This window comes from Pteropus vampyrus, unplaced genomic scaffold, assembly GCF_000151845.1.
Source record: "Pteropus vampyrus isolate Shadow unplaced genomic scaffold, Pvam_2.0 Scaffold262, whole genome shotgun sequence".
Lineage (NCBI taxonomy): Eukaryota > Metazoa > Chordata > Mammalia > Chiroptera > Pteropodidae > Pteropus > Pteropus vampyrus.
Genome location: NW_011889043.1, coordinates 2,533,148 through 2,546,048, shown reverse-complemented (window position 1 = coordinate 2,546,048; position 12,901 = coordinate 2,533,148).

Below are 12,901 nucleotides of genomic sequence, written 5' to 3'. Positions count from 1 at the left end.
AAGCCTGTAAATCACAGCATCCTACTAGTTCTATCTTCCAAGTATTTCCTAAACTGTCCCATTTCTATCGACCCCTAGTCGCCCCCTCCCTCAGGTTCCCCTTGAGCCCATCATCATTGATCTTCTGTGATCTTACAGTCAGAACACTGATCTGCTGTCTTGATGTCTCTAATCTAGTTTTCATATTATAGCCAGATTGTTCTGATTCAGGTGGCCTTTGCCTGATGACATCTCAAGTTTGTCATGCCTGCTTTCTAATCAAGGTACAATCTTCATTTTGCAGATGAGAAAACAGCCTCAGAGAAGTTAATTAACTTGCCAATGGTCATTCAGTTAGTAACTGGTAGAACCAGAATATGAATCTAGCATATATTAACTCCAAAACCTTTCCCATTATATTTTATTATTTCTGGACTGTGATTAATCTGTTCACTTTGCCTGATTACTACCCAATTCTATAAGCTTCAAACTCAATTTCTTTAAAGCTAAATTTATCATCACTTTTACTTCCCTCACCAAATGTCTTGCTCTTGAGTTCTCAATGTGAATAATGGCCCTGCTATTCTTCTGGTATCACTTAGCACTTCTTTCTCTTCTTTGTTCCTAGTTATTTCCACAGTTACTGTACTTCTGATTTCTAATGCCCATTGTTGCAGGTAGGCCTGGCTTTACGTGCCCCCAGCTGCAGAGTACAGAGTACCTGGCAAATATTCATATGTGGGAGGCCCTGGTGCTGGTCCCAAAGAGGGCTCATTAGCAGCGGATATCATTCCAACCATATTCTGTGCCAAGAAATGAGATCAGAATCCAGGGAATGAAGCCAAAGTTGGCCAGTCAGTTTGCCAAGCTGGAAGTTCTTGGATACAGTTATAAGCAAAGGGAAAGAAGCCAGTGGAGAAGGAGAGATTGACTGATGATGGAAATGGAAGAAGCAGTATGGGATGGAGCAGGGGCCTGGGGAGGCAATGAAAGGGGTTGCCATATGGCTCTCTGGGAGAGGGCTGACTCTGATGACTGGGGTCTTGAGGAGAAGGAGGTATATGCCTGGCATATTGTAGGTGATCAAAACAATATTGAAAGGTCTATATCTATCTGTCCCTTATTCCCTGGAGGCAACTATTTTGAGTTCAGCTTTTTTTTTTTTTTAACCTGGCATTTATCTTCACACTTCTGAGCAATATATTTATACTGTTGTTCTTGATTTATCAATTTGAAACTATTAACTTCCCATTAGGCAGATGATGATTTACTCTGTTATTGCCACCTCCTACTTAGTCTGGTATTACTTCTCCTTCTCTAGGATAAAAAATTTTAGATAAATCAATAGTAAATGTATTATTATGGCTATGTAAATATTTAGTGATGACCCTATTAATTATATGTTGTACCTTGCACAAATTTTTATATTTCCTGGAATTAATAATGTTAAAAATTCTGTTTTCTTTGTACATACCTTTAATATTTTCCCAGGTGGTCCCATCTACTCTGTCAAATATTCTCAGTAGGTGTTCTTCTCCCCACAATCCTCAAGTATATTAGATAATCTATTTCCATTTCTTTTTTCTTGGAGGCCTCCCTCTCATAACATTACTACTGCTGTCTGCATGGGTTGCTCTATTGCCCTGTATACAGCTATCATCCTGAGAATTACCTTCTCTATCAAACTATTTTTCTTCTGTTGGATTTCCTTTTCCTAGATCTAGTGACATTCTTTCCCCTAGTTTGTGTTCTATATTTGCTGAAGTGCAGCTTCTAGCAGGTTCTAAGAATGGAGAGTGTCTTAACCTATCCCTACACTTGATTCATGGTTTGGCTAGGTAATTTTAAAGGTATTATTCCATTATCATCTACTATCCAGTGGGGCTGAACAAGCCTTATGGCACTCTGATTCTTATTACACTGTATGTAACCTGTTTTGTCTTTCTAAAAGCTTTTCAGTTGCCTATTTATTCCTGATGTTCTAAAATGTCAGGGATGTGCCTCCTCGTGTATATTTTGCTATTCATGATGCTAAGTACTTGGAGGGCTCTTTCTATCTGGAGGCTCTGTTTCCTTCAGTTCTGAGAAGTTTTCTTGCATTTTTCTTTGGGGAATTTTCTGTCTTCCATTTTTTGTCCTCTTTCTATGATTCCTGATCTCCTGAATTGATGTTCTATGCTCATGTAACCAGGCCCTATCTGTTCTATTTTCTGGGGTTTTGTTTGTTTGTTTGTTTGTTTGTTTGACATTTGGTTCCATGTGCTGGAAGATAACCTTGACTTGACTTTTGAATTCTTCCATTACAATGTTCAATTTCAGCTTTCATATTTTGCAATTTCCAAATGTTCTTTGTGGGTCTTTGTTTATTTTTTCATAGTACACTATCCTTGTTTTATGGATGCAAAATCTTCTATTGTTTTTCCAAGTATGTTAAGTATGTTATTTATTGGTTGGTTTTATTTTCTCCTGTTCTTGTTTGCTTCCATCAAGTTCTTTTTTTTTCCTCTTCATTTTGTTCTATCTTTTCATGATGGAAGCTTTTTATCAAATGTTTTTTCTGGTGTGCAATATGTAGCCAAATACCATTTAAATATCTATCTTAATTGTGACATAAAAAACAAGAAAACATGAAAAAATACTGAACAATCAAGTTCAAAGAGGATTAATAAGAATAATATATGTGGGGGAAGAATCCTATGCAACATCATTAAAACAACTTTTGAACTATGAAGAAAGACATCGCAATATTTTAAGAAAGGAAGAAAAGTACAATGTCTAAAAAAGGAACAAATAACAAGCTATAACTTATGTGGCAGTAAAGTGGGGTAGCAGATTCAAATCAGACAGAGTAGGTAATGTGTGATTGAATCTAAGGGATATGTTAGCACAAAACCACCCTTTTTAAGGTATAGAACTGTTTTAAAAGGTCTCATAATTTTCCATTTGTGACTTATGAAAAAATCAAATTCTAAGTCTCAGTTTAAAAAAACCTTTCTGGTTGATACATATCCTTAATTGACTGAGATAAAATAAAAACTCTAGTTTGCTTAGATGGTATAATTGTTTTATGTATATCTTTTGACCCTAGGAAGATTATAATTTTTTTTAAAGTAAATCACATCCACAATATTAATATTCTTGTGTTAAGATTAAAAGGTATTAGTTTTCTAATGTGAAGCAAATTACTATAGACATAATCACTTAAAAATATCACACATTTATTATCTCACAGTTTCCAAGGATCAGGAGTCCAGTCTGGGCCTTCTACTCCTGCTCTCACAGGGCTTCTATCAAGGTGCTGACTGGTTGCATTTTTGTCTGGAGGCTCAGCTGAGGAAAAATCCACTTCCACGCTCGCTCAGGTGGTTGGCAGGAGTCCTTTCCCTGCTCTATATGACTGAGGACCCGGCTTTTGCTGGCTGTCTGTGCAGGGCTGCCTCAGGTCCAGGGGTCTGCAGTTCCCTGCTACATGGGCTTTGTCTTAGTCCATTTGGGCTGCTACAACAAACTACCATTGACTGGTTAGCTTACAAACAAAGAAATTTCTTTCTCATAGTTCTGGAGGCAAGAAGTCAGATATCAGGGTGCCAGCATGGTCAGGTTTTAGTGAGGGTCCCCTTCCAGGTCACAGACTGCTGCCTTCTTAGTCATTCCTCACATGACAGAAAAAGGGCAGGAGAGCTCTGTGTGGTCCCTTTTATAAGGATACTAATGGCATTCATGAGAGCTCCACTTCTATGACCTAATTACTTTCAAATACCTCATCTTCTAATACCATCACATAGGAGCTTAGGGTTTCAATTTACGAATTTGAGGTGGGGGATACAAACCTTCAGTCCACCGCAGGCTTCTCCAACATAGCTGCTTACTTCATCAAGCTTTCAAGGAGAATTTCTCATTCCAGTCTGCTAAAACAAAGTCTTTTATAACATAACATAATCATGGGAGTAACTGCCCATCATCTTTTCCATATAACACAACCTAACCAAGGGACTGACATTATGCCACTTTTGTAATATTCTATTGATTAGAAGCAAGTCACAGGTCCTGCCCACAGTCAAGGAGAGACAATTATATTTAGCTTAGGGTCTCTCAGCCATAAGGATCAGTCTGTATATGTTTGGTGTTTAAAGCATTTGTAATGTTACAGTATCTAATAAGTTAGCTTTGTGATTCCAATCTAAAAGGAGTAATTGATTTAGTTTTGGAATTTGAGTTGAGGCATGAGAGAGTTTTAATGTATGAAATTATATTGGACCATTTAAAATAGCTTAACATCCACCATACATATATATTAAATGCATTACAAATATTAGAATTTTTAAACTATTTGAAAGGGTGGCAACCTGTTTCCAAAGACAGCCGTAAATCATTCATGCCTCCCCATCTGTGCATTTCACTCCTCATAATAAGAAGAGGAGATTCTTTCTCTTCCCCTTCAATCTAGGCTGGCCTTGTAACTACCTCTGACCAAAAGAGTGTGGCAGAAGTGACAACATGGGACTTAAACTCAGGCTGTACAAGGACTGGCAACTTTTATTTTCTATCTCTTGGAAGGCTCTTTATTGGAACCCAGCTGCCATACTGTGAGGAAGCAAATCATGTATCTGATTGTAGAATATATAAAGAACCCTGAAAACTCAATAATAAGATGACAAAAAAATTAAAAATGGGTAAATTTTTGAATAGATATTTCACTAAAGAAGGTATAGGAATGGCCAATGCACACACAAAATAGTGCTCAACATCATCCATTATTAGAGAAATGCACATTAAAACCACAAGGAGATACCACTTCATACTTACTAAGATGGTTATAATAAAAAAGACAGACAATAGCTAGCATTGGTGAAAATGTAAAGAAAGGGGAACCTTTGCACATGAAACGAATGTAAAATGGTGAAGCCACTTTGAAAATGTTTGGCCTTTTCTTAAAAAGTGAAACATGAGTATTAAGCTTGTCTTTTTATTCTAATGTTTTAACATCTGGGGTTTACAGATTGCAGAGAATCTGCCCTTCTCAGGCCAGCCAATTCCTAGAGAGAGCAAACAACTCTTTATCTGCAAACCAACCAATCCAAAGCCCACATCTTAACTACTTCCTTTATGGAGCTCTCACACATAGAGCCACTATCTCTTGATCTAATGACCTCAGGGCCAGTTGCCAGACAACCAAAGGCAGTCCCTATGCTCCAGAGGCCACCAAAATTACACTAGGTTACCTGGCCTCACTTGTTCCTTCCAGCAGAAACCACAATAAAGGCTCTTGCCCATGTTTCTGCTTCCTGACCAACACAATGCTTCTAATGTAGGGAGGAGGCAAGAGAACTAAAAATGTTGAATCACGCTACATTCAGAGACTGCAATGTGCTGATCAGCCCTCCAGCCAGACCATGAGGAAACCTGCAGAACAAAGTAGGATTTCTGCTGGGATTTCTAACAACCCATTTCCCCACATCACAAAGGGAAAATAGGAAAAGGTGTCTTAAGTGGCCCCTTACAGAAAATCTTTTCCCTATTGCTAAAACCATAGGAACATATGGATCACAGGCTGGGAATTGCTGGCAGGCATTTCATGCTACACATTCTTACTTTTTCATGTTACATACTCTTATCTTTCCTCACTGTAAGTCCATATCAAAGGAAAATGAGTAAACAAAGTCTTTAAACTATAACTCACAGGAACTAAAGAATGATATATAAACTGCATTCCTTGACAGATACTCGGGGCTTTTTTCCTTGTCTCAGCCTTTTGTCTTTGCTTTTTCCCTTCTCTAATAAACTTTCCTTTTGACTCTGACTTTGACATGTACTTGAATTCTCTCTCATGCTCAGCCAAGAACCCTTTTCTCTCTCAGTGCAGGGCTTGCTTTCCCCCTGATGGGAGGAGTTTGCCCTGCCCTGCATCACTTCCTATGTGTCCCCACATGGCATGATGTATCCCTTCCTCCTCAGAACTGTGAGTAACAAACAGACCATCTTTTCAATGGAAATCATCTCTTGATCATACATGAATAAAAATAAAACCAATATCATAAAACAATAAGTTTGCCATATGATCCAGCAATTCCATTCCTAGGTATTTACTTAAGTGAAGTGAAACTATTTTCACGTAGATTTGTACTTGAACGTCCATAGCAGCATTATTCATAATAGTAAAAAACTGGAAACAACCCAAATGTTCATCAACTGATGAATAGAAAAACAGAATGTGTTATAGTCATACAATGGAATACTTGTTCAGAAATAAAAAGATTTGAACTGAAAGATGCTAAAACATGGACAAACCTAAAAATAATTATGCTAAGTGAAGGCCCAGAAGGTCACACACTATATGATTTCTTTTATAGAAATGTCTAGAAAATACATATTTATAGAGGAAAAAAGTATATTCATGACTGCCTGGGACTGGGATGGGAACGGATCAACTGCAAATGGGCATGAATGTTCTCTTTGGAGAACATATTCATTTTTTTTTTAGTCTTTTGGGGTCACGTTGGTTAATACAACTATATAATTTTCAGGTGTACATTATCATTTGACATCTGTATATTCTATTGTGTGTTTACCACCCAAAGTCCAGTTTCCTTCAGCTACCATATATTTGATCCCCATTACCCACTTCACCCTCCCCCCACTCCCTTTATTCCGTCTACCTCCCCCTCCTCCTCCTCCACCCCACTAGTAACCCTACTCTATAGTCTTCTGGTAACCACTAGTCTATAGTCCATGTCCATGAGTCTCTGTTTGCCCTGCTCATTTGTTGCTTTTAGGTTTATATCCCACATATCAGTGATATCATGTGATTTTCAACTCTTTCTGTCTGGCTTATTTTGCTTAGCATGATTACCTCGAGGTCCATCATGTCGCAAATGGCAGTATTTTGATGAAAATATTCTAAAACTGCAGTGATCACGGTGATGGATGCACAGCTCTGTAAAGTTACTAACCATCATTGAATTGGGTACTTATAAAACAAGCGAATTTTATGCTATATAATTATTCCTCAATACAGCTGTTTAAAAAAGAAAGTCCAGAACTAGGAAGTCACAGTACCTTGCTACTGCCCAGGGGGAAGAACGTGATGTTTCAGAAGAAATGTCAGGGGTTATTCAATTTTCCTACGTCTACTGGACCATGTGTGATCGAAGTTCTACGGGACACCTAAATGGGTTCTTGGACCCAATTCTAATGTAGTGTGTGTGTGGGGGGGGGAGGTGGTCCCCCACACCAACAAACACTCTGACACCAGCAAGGTGTCCAAGAATTTAACTCAGTCCTGACACCATCTACACGGAGAAAGCATCAGATTCTGCAGATTAAGGGGTCAGTCCTACAAGACTGCCACTACCCTCCAACCCAGCACACTGCCCTGCTCAACTTCAGATGCCAGCCAAAAGCCCAGGCTCTTCCCTGTGCTTCTGACCAATTGGCCAGAGATAGGAGGTTCCAACAACCCCTCCAACTCAGAATGCTAATCACAAATTCAGGTTGTTACCTGTACATCTAACCAAGGGCTATAAATCAGAGGTTTCCACAACCTTCTCTTTGAGTTCAATTAATTTGTAGAGCAGCTCACAGAACTCAGAGAGAAACATGTTACTTACTAGATCACTAGTTTATTATAAAATGATATAACTCGGGAGCAGCCAGACGGAAGAGATGCATAGCAAAGTATGGGGAAGAGGCATGGAGAGTCTGTACCTTCTCCAGGTATGCCACTCTCCCCGCATCTCCACGTGTTCTCCAGCCCAGAAGCTCCCTGAATACAGTCCCTGAATACTTTATTACATAGACACAATTGGTTAAATCATTGGCTATTGGTGATTGAATGTAATCTCTAGCCCGTCTCCCATCCTGGAGATCAGGGCTCGAGACTGAAAGTTCCAACCCTCTAATCACTTGGTTGGTTCTCCTGGTGACTAGTCCTCCATCCTGAGCTGCTTTCCAACTGGTGCTCACTAATATAACAAAAGACACTTTTTATTACTCTTAGTACTTAGGAAATTCCAAGGGTTTTGGGAGCTGTGAGCCTGGAATTGGACAAAAACCGAGTGTATATTTCTTACAAATCACAATACTGTTACACCCAAGAAGCAATCCTTACTGGACTAAACAAAGTCTGTGCAGACACAGTGGAGTCTCAGCATGGGCCGTACCTTCTTAATTGTTTGTTATATGCATGTGCATATATTTTTTCTTTTAGAGCAGTTTTAGGTTCACAGTAAAATTGAGCAGAAAGTACAGAGAGTTCCCACATAACCCTGTCCCCACACCCGCACAGCCTCCAGCATTATCAACATTATGCACCAGAGTGATACATTTATTACAATGATGAACCTACATTGACACATCATTACCATCCAAAGTCCGTGTTATATTTGTTTTTTAATTATCAGTAAGTTTTTTTTTGTCGCCTTCCTAAAATCTAAAGACAACTTTTTGAGGAATCATCTTATCTAAATACAGGCCTAATAGTCTCCTAAAAAAGCAGTCAGACTGCCCTTTCAGAATTCTGCTTTAACAGTTCATTTCTACCTAGGTGTGCTACATGTTATAATTGGATGGCAATTCCAATCACAGAGGAACCTGTGAGAATCCTTAGAGAGCCAAAGAGAATGTACCTCTTCCAAATCTCTTTATCACATATGCACATATCCTCATGCATTATTTCATAAAAGAATTAAACTGAATTAAGCTGAATTGAATCTCACAATTCACCTAATTGTTTGTGCCAGAAGCCTGACAGTCATTCTAGAATCCTTCTTTTCCTTCCTTTATTTTTTTTTTATATTCAATGAATAGCTGTCAAATGTGTATTCTGGGCAGGAATGCCACTGGACTCTGGAAAGACGATGACAAGCACTGTCCCTACTCCTGTGGAACTTACGCTAGGCAGATAATCACACAAATATACATACTGAAAACATGCCATAAAAGAAACCCACGACTTAAAATCAGGGCCCTTGATTTTGTTGGGCAGTAGAGTAGTGTAGGGTTAGGGATGGCTGAAACTCAAATGGAAGTTAGGATGCGTACGTGTGTGTGTGTGTGTGTGTGTGTGTGTGTGTGTGTGTGTGTGAGAGTGTGGCCGTTAAGCAGCCCTGACTAGGCAGAGAAAAGGCTAAAATAAAGTCTTTGAGGAAAGAAAGAGCATTCTAGTTGTTGCAAGGTCACCATGACAGGAGTTTTGGCAGAGACTAGAGTGGGGGGAGATGAGGCTGGTGATCTAGACCAGGGTCAGTCTTTGGAGGACACGTTAAGAATTTTTGTTTATTTTAAGAGCAAAAGGAAATTATTCCAATATTTGTATGCTTTCTAAAATATTACACATTTGAAAAGATCATTTTGTGGAGTCAGGTAACACATTGGCTATTGCAGCAGCCAAGGGTTGAAGTAATGTTTGTTTGGGCCAAGACTGTGGCAATGGAGTTGGAAAGAAATGGAGGGACACAGGAGATATTTAGGGAATAAAGTGGAAGGGTCTAGGTGATGGGCTAAATTTCAGAGGTAATAGAGGGACTAGGGAAGGATGAGTCCCAGGTTAGTGGCTTACACTAGTGGGCGGGGCAGGGAATATCAGAGAGGACCACACCCTCTTACCCAGTTTTAGTCTCAGGAAATTTCTCTAGCCGCTCTCATGGGTTTGGTTTCTTGCATTAAAGGCCGTGAGTGGTCAATCTCCTTTCCCTGGAATGACCAGTGTAATTCCAAAATGAAGATAGATTTTTCTTTAAAAAACAAACTACACAAATGCCCCCTGAACAAGGATACATAAAAACCTGGTCAGCTTCTTGAAATGGGGAAGGAAAATGCTGGGAGAAGATAAGATACGCAGCAGGAAAAAGTAAGTAGGAGGACAGTGGGATCCAGGGTCCTGGAATTCAGAGAAAGAGAAAAGTCATCTCTCTGATGATAATTCCCAATAAGTCAACCAGTTTAATCACCAAGTCCTGTTGATTCTGCTTCCTTAACTAGCTTGTGAATTAACCCTGTCACCTCTGGCTTAACTTCACTGTCTCAGTTTAGAGTGGGTGACAAAGTTCTCGTTGCTTCTTTATCTCAATTGCTTAATAATTGTATCAAGGTTGTGTTTGGCTGCATGTAAAATAAATCCAAACATAGTGTCTTAACTAAATAGCAATTAATAGTACAGAACTGGCACAGCAGCTCCAGGAAGTTATCAAGGCCCAACTACAGCCCCATAACTACATTTTGGGGGGGAAAGAAGTGGTGAGAAGAGAGGGTGGTACCCTGATCAGGAAAGCAAAACGTTGCTAGAAATTCCCAGTACATTTCCACTTTTGCCAGAGCTGTTGTCACAGCAGTTGCAAGAGAAGATAGAAATCATAGATACTTAACAGAGTTTTTTCTTTTCCTTTCTTTTTTTTAATAAGGAAGAACTGGAGGATGGATAAAGGGCTGGTCACCAAATAGAGTCTCTACAGCTGCCTGACTGGCTTTGCTGTTGCTAATCTTGCCCCATCCTCCAAAGTCTTCTCCCCATGACTGGTAGCGGCATCATTTTAAAAGCAGACCGTGTCACTCTTATGCTTAAAATACTTCAGTGGTCGTCCATGGCTTTCAGGATAAAATTCCAACTCAGGGCTTAGCACACAAGGCCCTCAGGATCTGGCCTCTGCCTCTCACTGTGTTTCCCTTCCCCTCTCCCTCCCGTGGACCCCACTGCTCCGGCTACCCCCGTACACCTCCAAATCAACCGATGCTGCTATTACAAATCCGTACGCTCAAATGTGTGGCCTTCCTGAATTGCCTTTCCCCTTTTCTTCCAAGCTCTATCCTAGTTTTCTTCAGACTTCACTAAAGGTATAATTTCTTCTCAGAAGCCTTCCTGGGTCTCCTGATCTCGCCTCTAGTGTCCCAAGTTTGCCTCTCTCTTAGATGGCACTTCTCACACTATGCTCTCATCACTGGTTTACTGGGCCATGAGCTCTCAAGGGAGACCACGTTTCACTCAACTTTCTGTTCTCAGTAGGGTAAGTCAAATTCAACCCTGTCTGGAATTGTTGCTCCTTTGTAGAATAGATCAGTGAAGAGAGGGCCCCATGTGTTACATATTTAACAACATCTTCTCCTATAGGAGAGCCAGAAAATGAGAGATGAAGACAGGCCAAATACTTCATTGTGGTCTTCCATTTTGGATCTTTGGAGACCTTCGATCTCCTTTCCTGGAGAATATTTTCCAAACCAAGAGGAAAGTAAAATTTTCTTGAGTCTCACTTTTCTGTTCCTTATCTCATATATGCAGCCTTAGTGGAAATTCCAAAAGATAAAAAAGAAACAAAGCACAAAAAGACAGAAACATAGAATTTGTGCCATGAACTGCTGCATTAGGGAGAAGCAGGCAAACATGATGCCTCATTCATTTGCAGAGACTTCACCGCTTGTTAATTGAGGGAGTGAATGTTTGTGTCCTTCCTCGTCCCCTCAAATTCATAGGGTGGCTGTGTTTGGAGTAAGGATGTAATTAAGCTTAAATGAGGTCATAAGGATGGGTTTCTGATCCTATAGGATTAGTGTCCTTATAAGAAGAGACACGAGATGGCTCCCCCAGAACCTGCACCTAAGTGGAGGAAAGTCTGTGTGAGAACGTAGAGAGAGGGCAGCCGCCTGTAAGCCAGGAAGACAGCTTTCGCCAGACACCAAATCAGCTGAACTTCTAGCCTCCAGGACTGTGAGAAAATAACTTTCTGCTGTTTAAGCCACCAGTCCATGATATTTTGATATGGCAGCTCAAACCCACTAAGACACAGCTCTTGGAATATGCTTCCTACATAGTGAATAGTCAGTAAGTACTTGTCCAATGTGTAGATATGTAGATATGTAATACATATCTACCAAAGAGTTAAAAATATCTATCTGTGAAGATTGTGGTTATGGATGATTTTCATTTTTGTTACTCATATTTCTATGTAATTTGAACTCTTTATGGTGTATGTATATTATACTGTAAAGTTTTTTTAAAGCAGTTAAAAAGTCATATACCATACATAGTTAGATGGTTTGATACACAGAATAGACCAGGATGTAATCATGGTTCATGGAAACAGGGTGCTGGACCTTAGAGCAGCAGACACATCCTATGCAGGCTGTACATGATGTCTCTCTCCTATTAAAGCAAAATCATCTATTCGTGTGAATTTCCTGAAAGTCTGCTTGGAGGTGCTGGGATGGATGTCGCAGGTGTGAGATCTGCGAGCCTAGGAACAGCGTCTGGTTTTGCTCATCATTATAGTCCCAGTACCTAGGACAGTGGTACAGAGCAGCTAATATCAATTTGAGTTAAAAGAAAAAAGCCCATCATCCTTCCAATTAAATATGAAGAGAGTACTAAATATATGCTGAACAATCAAATGAATGACTAAAGGGCATCTAAGATTTAAGACGATTATATTTTGAAATTTGAGAGTGAATATATCTAACAAGAAGAATCAAAAGCAATAGGAGATTTTGGCAGGGAAGTGAAGGAAAGTCACGGGTGGAATGCTGAGGAGTTCCACTACTCAGTGTCTGGCTTTCTGAATTACTGAGCTACTGTCCCTAGTTTTTTGCAGTAGATTCTGTTAATGTCAGAAGATCTGTTTTTATGAGGCCAGGACAATAGTTTGGAAGTCTCAAAATCAGAATTAATGAACCTGTCCACTCATGAATATCTGATTTGTTGGGACTTAAACCCGATAATCTTCAGATTATTATATAATCTATGTGCTAGGGCCCTCTTGTGGTAACTTTGTATACTTGTTCTCTCAGCACCTAGAAAACACACACTTATGCTCAGAAGTGAAATAATTATTGCTATTTGAGGAATAAGTACGAATGTTAAATGTCAAAAAATGTAGAAATACACATGGTAAATAAACATCTAATTTTAATTTTTTTGGCAATTTTAACTATTAGAGAT